The 16031-nt window shown below is 33.2% G+C and overlaps 1 protein-coding gene across 7 annotated transcripts in view; it reads left to right on the forward strand.

Annotated features, from left to right (window-relative positions):
* IMMP1L (inner mitochondrial membrane peptidase subunit 1) overlaps positions 1-16031 on the forward strand; it is an 80311-nt gene that overhangs the window by 21228 nt on the left and 43052 nt on the right. For 3 of the 7 annotated variants that reach the window (XM_062196362.1, XM_062196363.1, XM_062196361.1), the window contains exon 2: positions 470-582. The exons of 3 other annotated variants lie outside the window; for them this stretch is intronic. The gene's annotated coding sequence lies outside the window, so the exon portion shown is untranslated. Of the gene's footprint in view, positions 1-469; positions 583-13542; positions 13799-16031 lie in introns of all 7 variants that reach the window. One more of the 7 variants, XM_062196364.1, reaches the window with a different exon arrangement.

Here is a 16031-nt window from a genome sequence, read left to right on the forward strand (position 1 = left end):
ACACCAGTACTATAAAGTATTTCTCCACTGCCTCTTGATTCTTAAAATTAACCTCTTATATTCATGCTGGCCTGTAGAAGTAAATGTTTATGTCGTCTCTGTTGCTTGCCAATTGTCTTGGTCTAGAAGAATTTGGTATATCAAAAGTCAGAAGTGTCCCTGGTTGACCTATCAACTCTTTGACCACAATTCTTTCCACATTGAATAATGTTTTATAAAATGCTATATTATCCAAATATGACTTCTCTGGTGCTTCTCTGGTTGACAAAGAATTTTAATATTCTCATATTTTTAAAAATTATTTTGTCTAAAGTGTCATCTGATATCAGAATTTGAAATCCCATTGACCCACTAAGAGAGACAGATGTGTCTTGACAATTCAGAGACATTTAGTCATATTACATTCTAATTCATCTCAGCCTGGATGAAAGAAACCTTTACCTAATATGATTTTGATTTCCTGCTTTAGGAATCCTGAAACCATGGATCAATTACATATTCTTTGAGACATGCTTTAGATGTTTTTTCTGGAAGCACTGCTACTACCCTAAAAAATTGAATGTATTATAAAACAGATCCATGGTAAGTGGGCATTTTTTCTTCTGTCAGTTTCATGTTCAAGTTAAATCTTGTGACTGTTGTAATGCTGCTCCCTGCTGGACAGTGTATAATTTTCTGAAGTTGGTACTTAATAGATGGGCAAATAACTGGTTAGCTGGATCCTACTAAGGAGCGAATCCTCAGCTACTTTCACATAAAATATATAATATACAACAAAAGGAACTCTATTATCATAATTGTGCTACACTGTTGCCATCATACTGATATCTGGAGCCTAATGAAAGCAGTCTGATTTCTAAGCTTTTTAGTGTGCTTCCTGGTTGGTGGCACCTAAGTTATAGCAAACATGCATTGATGGATACTTGTGAGTGGTGACTGTTTTAGGACTTCTAAAATACAAGCTTTTTTGTGTGCAAATAATTTTACCGTTATAGTGATGACATATTTTGTTGTAATTTCAATTCTCTGTACTTTTGTTTTTTAAAAAAGGAAATATTTAAAACTCTTTCATTTTAATTTCAATTAGATAATATTTTTATCTACTTTTAAATGAATCACTATACTAGTATAGTGATCTTCAAGTATAACTTGTATTTTTGTCCTGTGATCCCATACTGTGTTTTCTATATTACACAGTTAACCATACTTACACAGTGACCCTGGGGTGGACTTAAAGTGTAGTGTCTGTGACCACCTATCACGGACCTCACATTGCATATATATACAGGTGTTCTCAAAGTTGATTTATAATTTGCAAGAATTAGAAGTGTGTTTCTTCTTATATTCAAGTTAAACACTGAATTTTTTGGAGTGCAGCTGCACAAAATTTTTGCTTGGATATACATTGGAAATTTTCCTTTTAGGTAGGTATGTATTGCCTTGAACATAAGAAAAAGTGACAGAAATAACATTGAATGGCTAAGCAAACATCTAGTATAACCTGTTAGATGCTATAGAGGCCTGGTATTTTGTGGGTGTGTGTATGTGTGTGTGGTCACTGGGAAAGTGTGTGAAATCTGTACTTAATTAGGATTTTTGGAGAATTAGGCATAGTAATTTGTGTCTTTATTATTAAAATATTCTAACAAAAATTAGAAATATAGGCCAAGAAAATAAAATTGTTTGCAAAAAAAGAAACCTCTCTTTTCTGTAAAAATATATTAATGGTTTTTTAGAAAATATATCATTTTATACTGTTAGGCTTTAAAATATGATGTTATATGAAATATATTTGTATAATACAAGGAATAATTATGTAGCAAATATCTATGTCACTATAAAGCATTACTGTCATCCCAGAAACTACAAAGCATTGCTGTCATCCAAGAAACCCTTATTTTTTTCAGGGTAACCAATATTATACCTTTATGATAGTTAAATATCTAATTTTCTATATAACTTTATCATTTTCATAGGTATTCTTAAATAGTATGCTTAGTTTTGTTTTTAATCTTGCGGAATCTTATTTATTTCTTTTTTTTCTTTTTTTATTTTGACAGGCAGAGTGGACAGTGAGAGAGAGAGGGACAGAGAGAAAGGTCTTCCTTTGCCATTGGTTCACCCTCCAATGGCTGTCGCGGCTGGCGCGCTGCGCTTATCCGAAGGCAGGAGCCAGGTGCTTCTCCTGGTCTCCCATGCGGGTGCAGGGCCCAAGCACTTGGGCCATCCTCCACTGCCTTCCCGGGCCATAGCAGAGAGCTGGCCTGGAAGAGGGGCAACCGGGACAGAATCCGGCACCCTGACCGGGACTAGAACCCGGTGTGCCGGCTCTGCAAGGCGGAGGATTAGCCTGTTGAGCCACGGTGCCAGCCTATTTTATTTCTTTACTAAATATCTTGAAGAGCCATCATGTCATTGTGTGTAGTTTTATTCCATTCAGTTTCATTATTATGACATAAATATGCCAGAATTTATTCTACTGTTGTTGGATAGTTTGGGTTGTATCTGCTCTTTGGCTATTATAAACAACTTTGACATGAATGTTCTTTTACAAATATCCTGATTACATATCACTTTTTTTTTTATCATCTGTGAGATGACAAATGATTCATTTAGATTCAGTGATTCAATTTAGAAAATATTTAATATCACAGGTACTTGATTACAGTGTTATTTTAAGAGAATTTAAATTACTCCATAAGAAATTTGTCATATCTTGAGAGTAACAAATATTAAAAACTGAAAAAAGTTCTGAAATGATTGTAATTTCCTTTTCTTTAAGGACTTAAATGTAGGATAAAGGGATATAAGTTTGAGGTAGTTTAAATATGGAATATGTATGGATAGAGTATAGTATAGATACGGAGTTTAATGAACTCTTTGTTTTACTTTGTTAGCACTGTCATTGTGTTTATTAGCATGTCAGGCTTTCTATAACCCTTCTATGGAGGTCTAGAGAGATTGAGTCACTTGAACAAGGTCATTTAGCAAGTTGGAGCTAGAAACCAGACCAACCTGTCTACTTGGCAGTTTTATCTTAAAGCAAACAAAGTAAAATCAGCACGTTTTCTTGAGTGTGTCCAGTCATTTAAGAGGAAATTTGACTTAATTTCAGTTCTTTCTTATGGCTCAGAGTTGTCATTACGTATATCAGTCATTTGCAGAATTAAAATAAAGTGATTTCCTCAGAAACACTGTCTACGACTGATGGACTGTTTTCTCCTAAATTTTCCCAGACTGATAGGTGAGCTTTTTTTTCCTAAGAGCTTCTTGTGATGTGATTTTTTTTTTATTGCTTCATTTTACCTTTCTCAAGTAATTCTTATCTTTTATTCTCAGTGCATTCCATTAAGTTATAGTTAAAATCAAGCATTTGCCTAACGGTATGCAGTATTTAGGTGAACTCTTTCTTACGTTATGGTTCTATCCGATCTATTGAGTAAAGACCTATAACATATGACAACTTTTCAAAATTTCCTTTATACCAGCAGCTACTGAAATGGTCTCTCAATAACTGAAATGCAATATAAATTGCATATATTCTGGTTTATCCTTATTTGGGAAGTAAACATGATCATTTAAATGTTTCTTACTAAAAAGTTATCATCCATTTGGAACTGGATTTATTTAAGGATTCCTTCAAATAGGAAGTCCAATGGACTTATGTATTTGTTTTCTAATTGTTAAGTATTTGATAGGATGAGAACTGAGATAAAAATAATGCATTAGATGACATTGCTTATTACAAATGGCCATCAGAAAGATTAAATAACCTCTGAAATAATAGATTTTTAAGGAAAATATAGAAAGCATATACATGTTTTAAGAAAATATTTGTTTAATAGAAATTTACATTTTTTAAAAGATTGATTTATTTGAGAGGTAGAGTGATAGAGAGAGGGAGAGACAAAGAAAGATCTTCCATCTGCTGTTCATTCCCCAAATGTCTGCAATGGCTACAGCCAAACCTGTGTGAAGCTGGGAGCTTCTTTTAGGTGTCCCACATGGGTGCAAGGGCTATCTTCGACTGCATTCCCAGGCCATAAGCAGAGAACTGGATCAGAAGAGGAGCCACAAGCATGAGCCAGATGCCCATATTGGATGCCAGTGCCATAGGCAGAGGCTTAGTCTACTATACCACAGCTCTGGCTCCATGAAATACATTTGACTACTTGCCTCATTATAAACTCTCAAATATGAATTGAAAAATCAGGAGTAGGGAATAATTTGTTTTCAGATCACAAAAGAAATTCAGAAGAAAAATAGACATTTGCTGTCCTACCACATTAGTCATCAATATGATGATTTACTGTATTGATGAGGACGTTTTGAATTTGAAAATTTGTTTTTATTTATTTTAGGATTTATTTATTTATTATTTGAAAGAGACAGAGAAACAGTTAGAGGAAGATCTTTCATTTGCTGGTTTGTTGCCCAAATACCTGCAATAGGAAGACCTGGGCCAGGCCAAAGCCCAGAGCCAGGAACTCCATTTGGGTCTCCTACATGGGTGTCAGATATCTAAGTACTTAGGCCATCACTGTTGCCTCCCATGCACATTTGTAGGAAGCTGGATCAGAAATCAGTAGTTGGAGCTTGAACCAGGCACTATGATAAATGGAATGTGGGCATCCTAAGTGGAGGCTTAACCTGCTCTGTCACAATGCCCACCATTAAAAATTAATTTGCTTTTAATCTAATTAATGAATTTTACAAATGCATTTGTGAAAAAGTAAAGAGTCCTGTAGTTTATTGATCTGATATGTCTATATAGTAGAAGTGCAAATTGACAATTCTATTCTAGAAAAAGAACAATGCATGTAACTTTTGTCACAGTACCAATCTGGGAATTTATTACAGATATACCTGTATACTTACAAAGTAACATATATATATATATGTATATGTATATGTGTGTATATATATATATATATATATATATATATATATATATGAGTTTTCATCCTGGCTTTGTAAAAACAAAAGTTTGGAAACACCTTTAATGTCTATCTAGGGTAATGATTAAATGAACTATAATATAGCTATACAATGAGATACTTAACAGTTACAATAAAGGGCAAAAACAAAAACAAATCAGCAATATGCAGATGCAGTTTGGAAAGTTTTCCTGCATGAATTGTTATTTGAAAAAATAGTACAAAACAGAGCGTATATGAAATCACTTTTTGTGTAAAGTGGTACAAGAAAAATCATTTATATTTGCATAAGGACCATCTGGAAGAGTACACAAAACTATCCTATGTAAGGATGGGGAAGAAACTGAGGTACATGGGACTTTTACTGTATATCTTTTAGATGAATTTTTGAGTATTAACATACATTAATTAACATGTGTTCCTGTCTAAAAATTATTTATGAAATAAGAGTGAAAGAAAGGGGGTAAGTCTACTTTATTTACTTTAAAATTGGCCATCTTTGTTCATTTATCCCAAATCTGGCAGATAGTAAGCAAGGAATAAATATTTGTTACACAAATAAGCAATGAACTCTATATTCTTTGAGTGATCTTTCTTACATTTCTATACCATAGTTAAAATGATTTATGATTTATAATACTTTTCCCCCTCATTTTGAAAAGTTATTTTCAGAAATAAAGTAAGAAATGAAATGTGACTAGCATTGTGATGCAACAGGTTAAGCTGCTGCCTGCAATGCCAGCACCCCATATGGGTTCTGGTTCAAGTCTCAACTGCTCCACTTCCCAATCCAGCTCCCTGCTATTGTACCTGGAAAAGCGGCAGAAGATGACCAAGTGCTTGGGCCCCTGCCACCCACATGGGAGACCCAAATGGAGTTTCAGGCTGTTGGCTTTGGCTTGGTCCAGCCCTGGCTGTTGTGGCCATTTGGAGAGTGGACTAGCAGATAGAAGATCTCTCACTGTTTATCTCCCTCAATTAAATAAATAAATCTTAAAAAAAAAAACAAAACAAAAAAAACAAGGGAAGGTATTTAAGTGGGATATAGTGAGATATATAAGGTGTATAGTTTTTTTAAAAAAAGATTTTTATTTAAAAGTCAGAGTTACAGAGAGAGGAGGAGAGATAGAGGGAGAGAGAGAAATCTTGCATCTGCTGGTTTACTCCCCAAATGGCCACAGTGAAGCCAGAAACCCTGAACTTCTTCCAGGTGTAGGGGCCCAAGCACTTGGGCAATCTTCTGCTACTTTTCCCAAGCTGTTAGCAGGGACCTGGATCAGAAGTGGAGCAGCTTAGACTTGAACTAGCACCTACATGGGATGCCAGTGTTGCCGGCAGAGGTTCAACCTACTGTACCACAATGCCAACCCCTGTAGTTTCTAATTATCATGAAATTTTACCAATTTGTGTGATACTGATTTAAAGGGTAAATTTCATTTTCTTCAACTACATTGAAAAAGTAAAATCAAAATTTTCAATGAATATTAAATTAGGTAATCGATTTCTATGATTAACAAATAAAAGCTTAATGAAATGTGAAGGCAAGAGAGAAAATGGCAAACATACATCTCCATACTGCCTTATCCTCTCTGCTACTTTAGTTTCCTGCATAAGGGCAAATTTTCGGACTCGAAATTTTAAAAGCTCTGTTATGTTAGCAGCATCAGGTACTTTTTTTTGACAGGCAGAGTTAGACAGTGAGAGAGAGAGAGAGACAGAGAGAAAGGTCTTCCTTTTCCGTTGGTTCACCCCTCAAGTGGCTGCTGTGGCCGGCGCACTGCGCTGATCCGAAGCCAGGAGCCAGGTTCCTCTCCTGGTCTCCCATGCAGGTACAGGGCCCAAAGACCTGGGCCATCCTCCACTGCCTTCCTGAGTCACAGCAGAGAGCTGGACTGGAAGTGGAGCATTGGGGACAGAATCCGGCGCCCCGACTGGGACTAGAACCCGGGGTGCTGGTGCTACAGGCGGAGGATTAGCCTAGTGAGGCGCGGTGCCAGCCAGCATCAGGTACTTTTAACACAAAGACTAGACATCTATTAATATATTGGGAGGCAAGGGAAGATAATAGTGTGATGATTTTTAGCAGTCCAGGAAGTTATCTATTATTCAGATAGGTATAATAAGAACCCTCATTCTTTCTTTAGAATATACACGTCATTTGATCATTCTTTCTTTATTTTTATTGATTTTGAAAAAAGAATTATTTATTTATTTGAAAACGACAATGATAGGGAGAGAGACAGAAAGAGAGAGAGGGTCAGAAAGAAGGGGGAGATTGGGTAGGAAGGAACAAAGAGAGAGAGAGAGAGAGAGAGAGAGAGAAGAAAATAGAGGTATCAATCCTCCATCTATTGATCACTTCCCAAATGGCTACAACAGCCCAGGCTGCGTCTGGCTAAAGCCAGGAAACAGGACTCCATCCAGGTCTCCCAGATGGTTTGCAGGAACCCCCATACCTGGGCCATCATCCACTGCTTTCCCATGTGCATTAGCAGAAAGCTGTATTAGAAGCAGAATAGCAGGGACTTGAACCTGCACTCTAATAAGGAATGCAAGTGTTACAATACTGGCCCCCTAAATTTCTCATGACAAGGATTTTACTCCCTCTGTGGTTTTGCGTGTAAAGCTGCCTTTTAATAAGAGTGTTACCCTCCTATATAAGAAGAAAAGTACAGTATTATAAGTAGGTAGTTTAAGTTTTCATAAGCAAAATATACTGATGTGAGTAGATAGAGCCCAGATAAAGCAAAAAACTCATCAACATTCTAAAAGGTACTTTCAGGCTTCTTTCCAGTCACTGGATCTGCTTTTCCCACAAGGATTACCACTACCTTGACTTTAAATAGCATAGATTAATTTTGTTTTCTGTTTTATATATAAATTATGTGGTATATATTTTTGTGTCTGATTTCCTTTGTTCATTATGTCTTGAGATTCATTCACACTGTTGCATGTAGTTGTAGTTTGTTTATTTTCATTGCTACATTCCATTAGGTGACTATGTTATAATTAGTCTTTATCAATTCTATAAGGGGATGTTTGAGTGGTTTGCATATAATGAATGCTACTATGAATATTCTAGTACATGCCTTCTGAATAATATATGATCATGTTTTTTTCCATCATATATATGGAGTAAAATGACTAGATCATTAATGTTTGCATGTACATGGCCTTCAAATGTTTTTGCATCAAAATAAGCTTTTACTTTTTAATTCTGTTTTCCATGAATTTTTTAAGTGCTCACATATGTATCCAGCTTCAATTAATACTGTCAAATTTTTTTTAAAGATTTATGTATTTATTTGAAAGGCAGAGGCAGAGAGAGAGAGAGAGAGAGAGAGAGAGAGAGAGAGAAAGAAAGAGGTCTTCTATCTGCTGATTCACTCCCCAGCTGGCCATAACAGCTGGAGCTGTACCGATCTGAAGCCGGGAGCCAGGAGCTTCTTCTGGGTCTCCCACATGGGTGCAGGGGCCCAAGCACTTGGGCCATCTTCTACTGCTTCCCAGCCCATAGCAGAGAGCTGGATTGGAAGTGGAGCAGCCGGAACTCAAACCGACGCCCATATGAGATGCTGGCACTGCAGGTGTCGGCTTTACCCACTAGGCCACACCACCAGCCACTGTCAAATGGTTTTAAAGTTATTGTACTAGTTCACCTTTATAGCAGGTGAGAATTCTAGTTGATCAACATGCTTTATCAGCATTTGAATTTTACTCATCTTTTTCATTTTTCAAATTCTGTTAGGTATAATAGTTTAATTTTTAGTTTTCTGACATTTATGGTAGTTGAGCACTTTTCATATGTATATTGGCTATTTGATTATCCATTTGGGAAAGTGCTTGTTCACCTTTTTTGCTTATTTTTCTGTTGGCCTGTTTATCTTTTTCTGGTTTGTAGGAGTTCTTTATATAACAATATGAGTCCTTTATTTAGTGTAAGTGTTGCAACTATTTGTCCCACTCTGAGGTTTACCTTTTCATTCTCTTAATAGTGATTTTTATGTTTAGTGATCTTTTTATCTTTTAAAGATATATTTATCTACTCCAAGTAGGTTTTGTGTTCTTAGTTTCCTTCTAAAAATGCTTTTATTTTTTACATATGTAATTTTAGACTGTATTTTCATGTTAGGCAATTTTGCTGAGCTTTAGTACTCAAGAATCTCTATGTAGAATCAAATAAAAACCAAACTGAAACAAAACAAAACGCAAAAAAAGAAGATGGACTTTAAGTTAATGACCATATGATGTACTTCTGCAGAATTTCTACTTAAGAAAACAGTGTGTTTATACATGTTACCTTGTATGCAGCTTTAATATACTGCTTGTTTTATCAATTTGTTTGCCTTTAATAAGAGTCTACTATATTATTCATGGACAAATTTCTGTGATGAGACAATGATTTTTATGATTTTCAATATTTTAAACAATTCTAATATTCATAAGTATGTTAATGTAATATACAAAATTTTGTATTCTCAGACAAAATTACTGTTACTCCATTGTAACATAAGTTGCTCGTTCAAGCTTAGAATATGAAATATATAATTTTTTAATTGAAGGGAAATTATGTTTTAACTTTTGTTACTAAAGCAATGTAGATTACTGAGTATTATATTCAAAAATTATTTTTAAGCTTCTTTTAAATTATTTTAAGTAGAACTTCTTGTGATCACCCATTTGTATGCAAGTTCTGAGCATTTATGAGGGCTTCAGTTATACTTTTTATTGTTGGAAATATTTCACCATATGTTCTCATCATGTGCATTATTTTCATTTTAGGAAAATGTGTTTATATACCCTGCTATTTTACTTTATATTGACCATAATGTACATTATTAACTTTGTGATTACTATATTACTTAATTTTATATTTATATCTCATAATGAGGATAACTATTTTGAATAATGAGGAAATGTATTTTGTCTCTGATCACAGTACTGAAATTAAAGAAAGGTGATTGAATTTGACTCTTCACTAAGCATTTAGATATTTTTCACTTGTCAACTACCTTTTTTAGTTTAAAGCATCAAATTAAGTATTATTTTATTCTAGCTTTTATTTTAATTCATGCATTTAAAAACTGAAATTCAGATAAAAGATAGTTTCAAAATAAATTCAGTATATTATTTATGAGTGGAGCAACACATTAGCATTGGGTTCACAATAGATCATATCGCTTTTATTCCATCTTACAAGCTTAGCAGCACAAACAGAATAATCAACATATTATTTGGCTGTCATCTGCTGAACAGAAACCAGAGATCACAAGGAGGTTTTCCCTAGCTGTGGTGATGGCCTTTTTGTTCCAAGCCCCCATCTGGGAGGGCCATGGTGTGTTATCATATGGAACGCGGGGTTTTCTGTAATCTGCTTAGCTGCACTGCAGTTTGAATCTTCATTCCATGTTTGTGTAATTTATAATTTTAATGAGACCATGGCTCTTGTGGGCTTTGAAATATATTAAAAGCTCTTTTGTGCATATGCTTTTGTTCTTGCTTAATAGGCTCAGTGTATTTAAAACTGATGAATTTTTATTCATGATTTGGATGTCTGGAGATTAACTTAGACTGAATTTCATTGCACTCATCTATTGATTGTTAGAAAGTTATTTTTTTTTGTTACTGTTATTTTGTTTTGCTTGTGTGTCTGTGTGTATGAATGTCTGTGTGATAGTTATAACCAGCAAAGAAGTAAGCTTATATAATTTTAAAAGGCAAGAAAAAAGTGGCATAAAAATTGGTTTAAACTTGTTCATCTTATTGATACTCATAATTCATCTCTAATCATAATATTTTATATAAATATTAAAATAATATCTGCAAAAACAACTTTTAAATAGGTTTATTCCTTAAGTACTTTTGTTGTATTGGAATCATCTTCCTGTGTATGACAAAAGTAGACTTTGTATTTTAATTGTATAATATCATTTGTCTGTAGTCATTCTAAATGAGTCATTACATTTCTTGAACTAAATTAGGCATATGTTATATGTATTTTAGCTATTTTCAGTTTTCCTTATTTTTACAAAACCCTTTTTATTAAAAGATTTTAAAAACTCCATTTATATGATGAAGACTAATGGAAAAGCTGCTACTAATAACTTATAAAAATTAATCCTTTTTAATTTGCTGCTATTCTGAAATATACCAAATGCTTCAAATCTCTATAGGTATTAATGAAATATATTTTCAAAATTTGTATATAAACAATTGTATTGCACCATTGGAAAAAAATCATAGCCCTTTCTCTGTTGAGCTCAATGAAGGGGTTATACTCAAACTTTACTAGTTTTTTATGAAGTTACACAAAAGACAATAAAAAAATCCCTATATTTACCACTCTAAAGCATTTTGTAACTATAACACAGCATTCTTTTTTGGTATTTGATGGTCAGCAATTTGGCAGGTACCACCTTCTCCCCCCACTACCCTAAAGCTAGAAATATGAAACAGAGACTAAAATGACAGGATTTTATACCTTCTTTGCTAAGCTTATCCAACAGATTTGGCACTGGAATGTTTATTCTTCCATAATAATCCTCTGCTTCAGTATTTTTTTTAGTTTGTACAATTCTATTTAGCAAAAGAACATATTATTGAAAATATACCTGCTAAAGCAGTGCTGTCGAATAGAAATGTAATGTGAATTACTTGTATTTTAGTTGCCCAACTATATCTTAAAATACAGTCTTTTTAACAGTAATCTGTAAAAACTATTAATAAAAACACTTTTTTTATTGTCTTCAAATCCAGTGTATACTTTATTGTGATAGTACATTTCAATTTGCACTAGTCACATTTTGAGTGGTAAGCAGCCTTAGGAGGCAGTGGCTATCTCATTGGGCTGTACAACTCTAAAAAAAGTATCATTACAAAATATGTATTTTTTGCATTTCTCACTGTTTATCCAGTAATTTCTTAGTAATTTTAACCAGAGAAAATTTTGTGCAATGTTGTTGAAATTACAAATGGAGCTTTTTATAGCTCTGTCACTGATATCATTGGTAAATATCTGCTTAATACATAAAACCAGAATTATGTCACCTGACTCCTGAGTACCCATCAGATACTTTATAAACATGCTTAAAGATATTCTAATAATGAGACAATGACTAATGTAATGGATGTAGATGTTCTTTAAAAATTGTAGGTACATCAAATTTGCTAAATAAGTTGTATTTTGAGTACACTTAGGGGCTTAGTTTTACAATAATCCCATGGCAAGTCTGTATATATGTATACATTTAGAAAGCTGAGAACTCTGTCCACATCCTTAGAAATATCTGGACAGCTGTTTCTATGAAAATATATGAATCTCCCTTTTCAAATAAGCTTGCTTAGAGCTAGTGTAGGTATAAACTTTTTGGAGGAAAAAGCTGATCCTAAAGTATTCTGTCTATAGGATTCTGAACATTTAAAATGTTCTGCATGTATTCAAATAAGATAAAAAATTACTTCACTGATCTGTAACTTTAAAAACAGTAATTCATAAAACCTTGAATTACAATTGATGTGAGTTTATTCAAATGTTTTGTGTAGTAATGAAATGATTAAAGTGAGTTGTATAAAATTCTGCAGGTGTACCTACTTTATAAAAAGTGTAGACCTTCATGTGTAAGTGATCTTCATGTTCAACTATGGTTTAGAGAAAACCATATATTCATGAGATCTCTGAATTTTTCATATTTTCTAAATTTTGAGGTATATAACTTAATTTTTGTATAGATATCAGCAAATGCTTATATTCTTTGACTCATTTAAATATTTATTGACTACTCCTAGTGACTTCTTGCATTTGAAGTGTTGGCACAAAATGTTAAACTATTCTTTAAACAATACCTCTAGTTTCTTGGAGATGATAAATCCGTCCATTGATTTCCTAATTTTATTATGTACACAGTCAATTGTAATCCAAGATTACAGCAAACAAGATGTTAATTTCTAGACATAATCTATGTACATTTCAATTACAGAGCATGATTGTTAGAGAAGCACAGAATAAAAAGGAATAACATTTGTGCTATCCTCACAGGAGCTGTCAATAAAAGATGTAATAGGGGATTTAGGAATCTGGAAATGGCCCACTAATTTATGTGAATCTATTTTATTTCAGCTAGAAAGACCAAGCTCTTTTTCGTCTGCACTGCATATTGCAGAGCACAGGCTGTCTATACAAAACCAGGCGGCTGCATATGGATAGTCCCTTGATATCATTCACTTGCTGTGTAATCTTATTATGCAAAGTTCTAATCTTCACCTAGAATGAATGCCTCTGGGTCAGAATATAGTCATATCAGGGTTTTTGAGGTCATGTTTTGTGATCCTTAGCTTATTCTTCTAAGTAGGGCTGGGATTTAAAGGGTATTCCCCAGACACTAGCAGAGATAGACAGCAGAACCTGCTGCCTTTTTGGAAGACAAGACCAACATGAGGTCCCTGGTAGGATTAAACTTGATTTGTAGCTGTAGGATTTTTTAACAGATGTATTATTGGACAGGGAATAGGGGGCCACCAGCACAGCAAAATTGAATCATGACTGGCATTCTCAGGGAGTTTGCTGCCTGCTAAAACAGCAGCTGCATGTGGATTTGACTTCTTTCAGGTGAAGCGACTTCCAGTCATTTGGAAAGGATGGGATGAAAAGGAACCTTGGTGATAATTTTGATGTCTGCAAGATTTAGTACCAGTGTAATGGGATTATCGGTAACACCTTCACTGCAGAAAAAGCCACCTGGTGCTATAACTGGCAGCAACTGAGAACTAATCCTTTCCCATCTCTTGGATGTCATTCATGAAGCTCAAAGCGATTTCTACCCTGCTAACTGTGATTAATTTTATAAACAACAACAAAAAATCAGGTGATCAAGGCAAAGAATGCAATTTTATTAATTAAAATATGTAGCTTACTTTAAACTACGTGATTTAAAATTATGTAAGACATATGGTAACTCTAAACCATATAATTAGAAATTTATTAAACTAAGTTTATTAATGATGTCTTTTGTACTTTTTTAATAGTTGAGTGACATGTAGCACTTGCTGTTGGTAAAGATTAATATTTGAGATTAAATATTAAATACTTTTATACTCTTCTGGAAATAAGGCCATTATCAAAATGTGGGTATAAGGAACTGAAATAATTTGTTACATATTTTATCTGTTTATGACTTTTTATCGTTGTTAATGAAACATTTTTGGTGAATAAAGCATTAAAAACATAAATTATATAGGTAGATAGATTTGATAATTAAGGTTATTTTGACCCAAACAGCTGATGAAAGGATTCTTCTGGAAGGTGATCATAGCATGTAAGAGCCCTAGATTAGTTAATACTAATACAGACTTACTTATTTTTAAGAATCAGTCATTCTTAGTCAAGTTTTTCTTGAGCTGATGATGTTTATTTGCTGTGAAATCAATGCATTAGTTAATTTTTTTATATTTTATCTCAGCTTAAAACTTTATCAAGTACTTTGTTTAGAGGTGTTAATTATTTTAATATTCTTCTCTTACACAATCCAGAATAAACTGAGAGAAAATGAAGTGAAATTATCCCATCAGTCACCCAAACAGTATGCAACATAACTGCCAAGACTAGAAAAGATAATTAGTATTGTCAGTGTTATGATCCTAGAGTACTTAATTTAAAAATATTTATTCATAGAACTTCATTTTTATCTTACTGTATTTTTTGATTTAGTAGCTTTATATTTTTAAAAGTAGATTCTAAAAGTTCATGTTTTAGAAATTTAAAATTTTAGCTAAATGTACACTACTCAAAGACTTAATTGAATTCATAAGAATAATCTAATTGTCCCTGTTAAACATATTAATGTGTATTAATGTGCTTTTAGCCTCTGTTGACATATAGTACCTATTTTCTATATACTTTGATATAACATCTTTACTAAAAAGACAGATAAATATCTAATAAATCAAATAAAACAATAAATTTTTATATAGTTCTTTCTTCAAATCTCCCTTAGAATACTTGTTATTATTCTTAATAAGTTTGACTTAAATGCTCCTAGGCTGTTGTATTCCAAAATGTATTTCTTCATTTTTGGTACATTTTAAATTGATGAATAGTAAAGTTTAATGGTATTTCTATTGAACTGCGTTATGCTAGTTTATAAAGGATTTCTTTAGCTTTCTATTTGTAATTTTACTAGTTGAAAAATTGCCTATTTGAAATTCTGCTATCATGATGAAAAGAACCATCCATGAAATAAGTGGACTGAAATCTCTTGTCTTCATTAATAGTTGTTTTGTGTTTTATTTCAAGTTATTTTATCAGTGGTTTATTATCATAGGATAGTTTTCTAAGGTAGTCAATGATACAGATTTATTTTTTAAGCAGTGTTCCTTTAAAAACATTATTGGTATGGCAACTTTTATTAAACATAGTCAGTTTTTACTTCTCTACTTTTTGGGGATAGTTTTTTTTTTTTTTCCCTCCATCTTGAGCATCATTCTTTGATTGGAGATGGTTATCTCCTTTGGACAATCCCAAATAAACTGCTTATAATTAAATTCAACATAAAACTCTAAGGTCTTAAAGATATACATTCTTTTCACATACATATAGTTATTTGAATTTGATACCTTATTGATACCTTGTAAGACATTTGGCTTGTCTTCGAAAGTGAGATACTCATTTGCAGCCCAGGTGATGGGGTGTCAATGAAAGTTTAGGGTAGCATTTTTGGAGTTAAGAGAATGGAACATAAAGTGAGAGAAACCAGAAGAAAATTGTTGAGAATAAATTTGATGTAACAAAAGAGCAGCATGAGAATCATAAGAATACTTGTTTACTTAAGAGATGATAAATTTATTTCTATAAACAGTTTATAAGACTATCTCTAAAGAACTATGCATGAACTTCAGGTGTGCACATGATAATGTGCCTATTATAATGCTAAATGATATTTATTACCTTTGAATTAATATCCTTCCACTATTGCTCTCTTACTCTGAAATAGATGGGTCATATGGTGATGGGGGAATAATTGGTGAATAAATGGGGTTGGTTTTAGTATTTCACTCTTGAAGCTGGTGCTTGTGTTATATTAAAAGTGCCAACTGCTTACT

Source organism: Lepus europaeus, chromosome 7 (genome assembly GCF_033115175.1).
Source record: "Lepus europaeus isolate LE1 chromosome 7, mLepTim1.pri, whole genome shotgun sequence".
Lineage (NCBI taxonomy): Eukaryota > Metazoa > Chordata > Mammalia > Lagomorpha > Leporidae > Lepus > Lepus europaeus.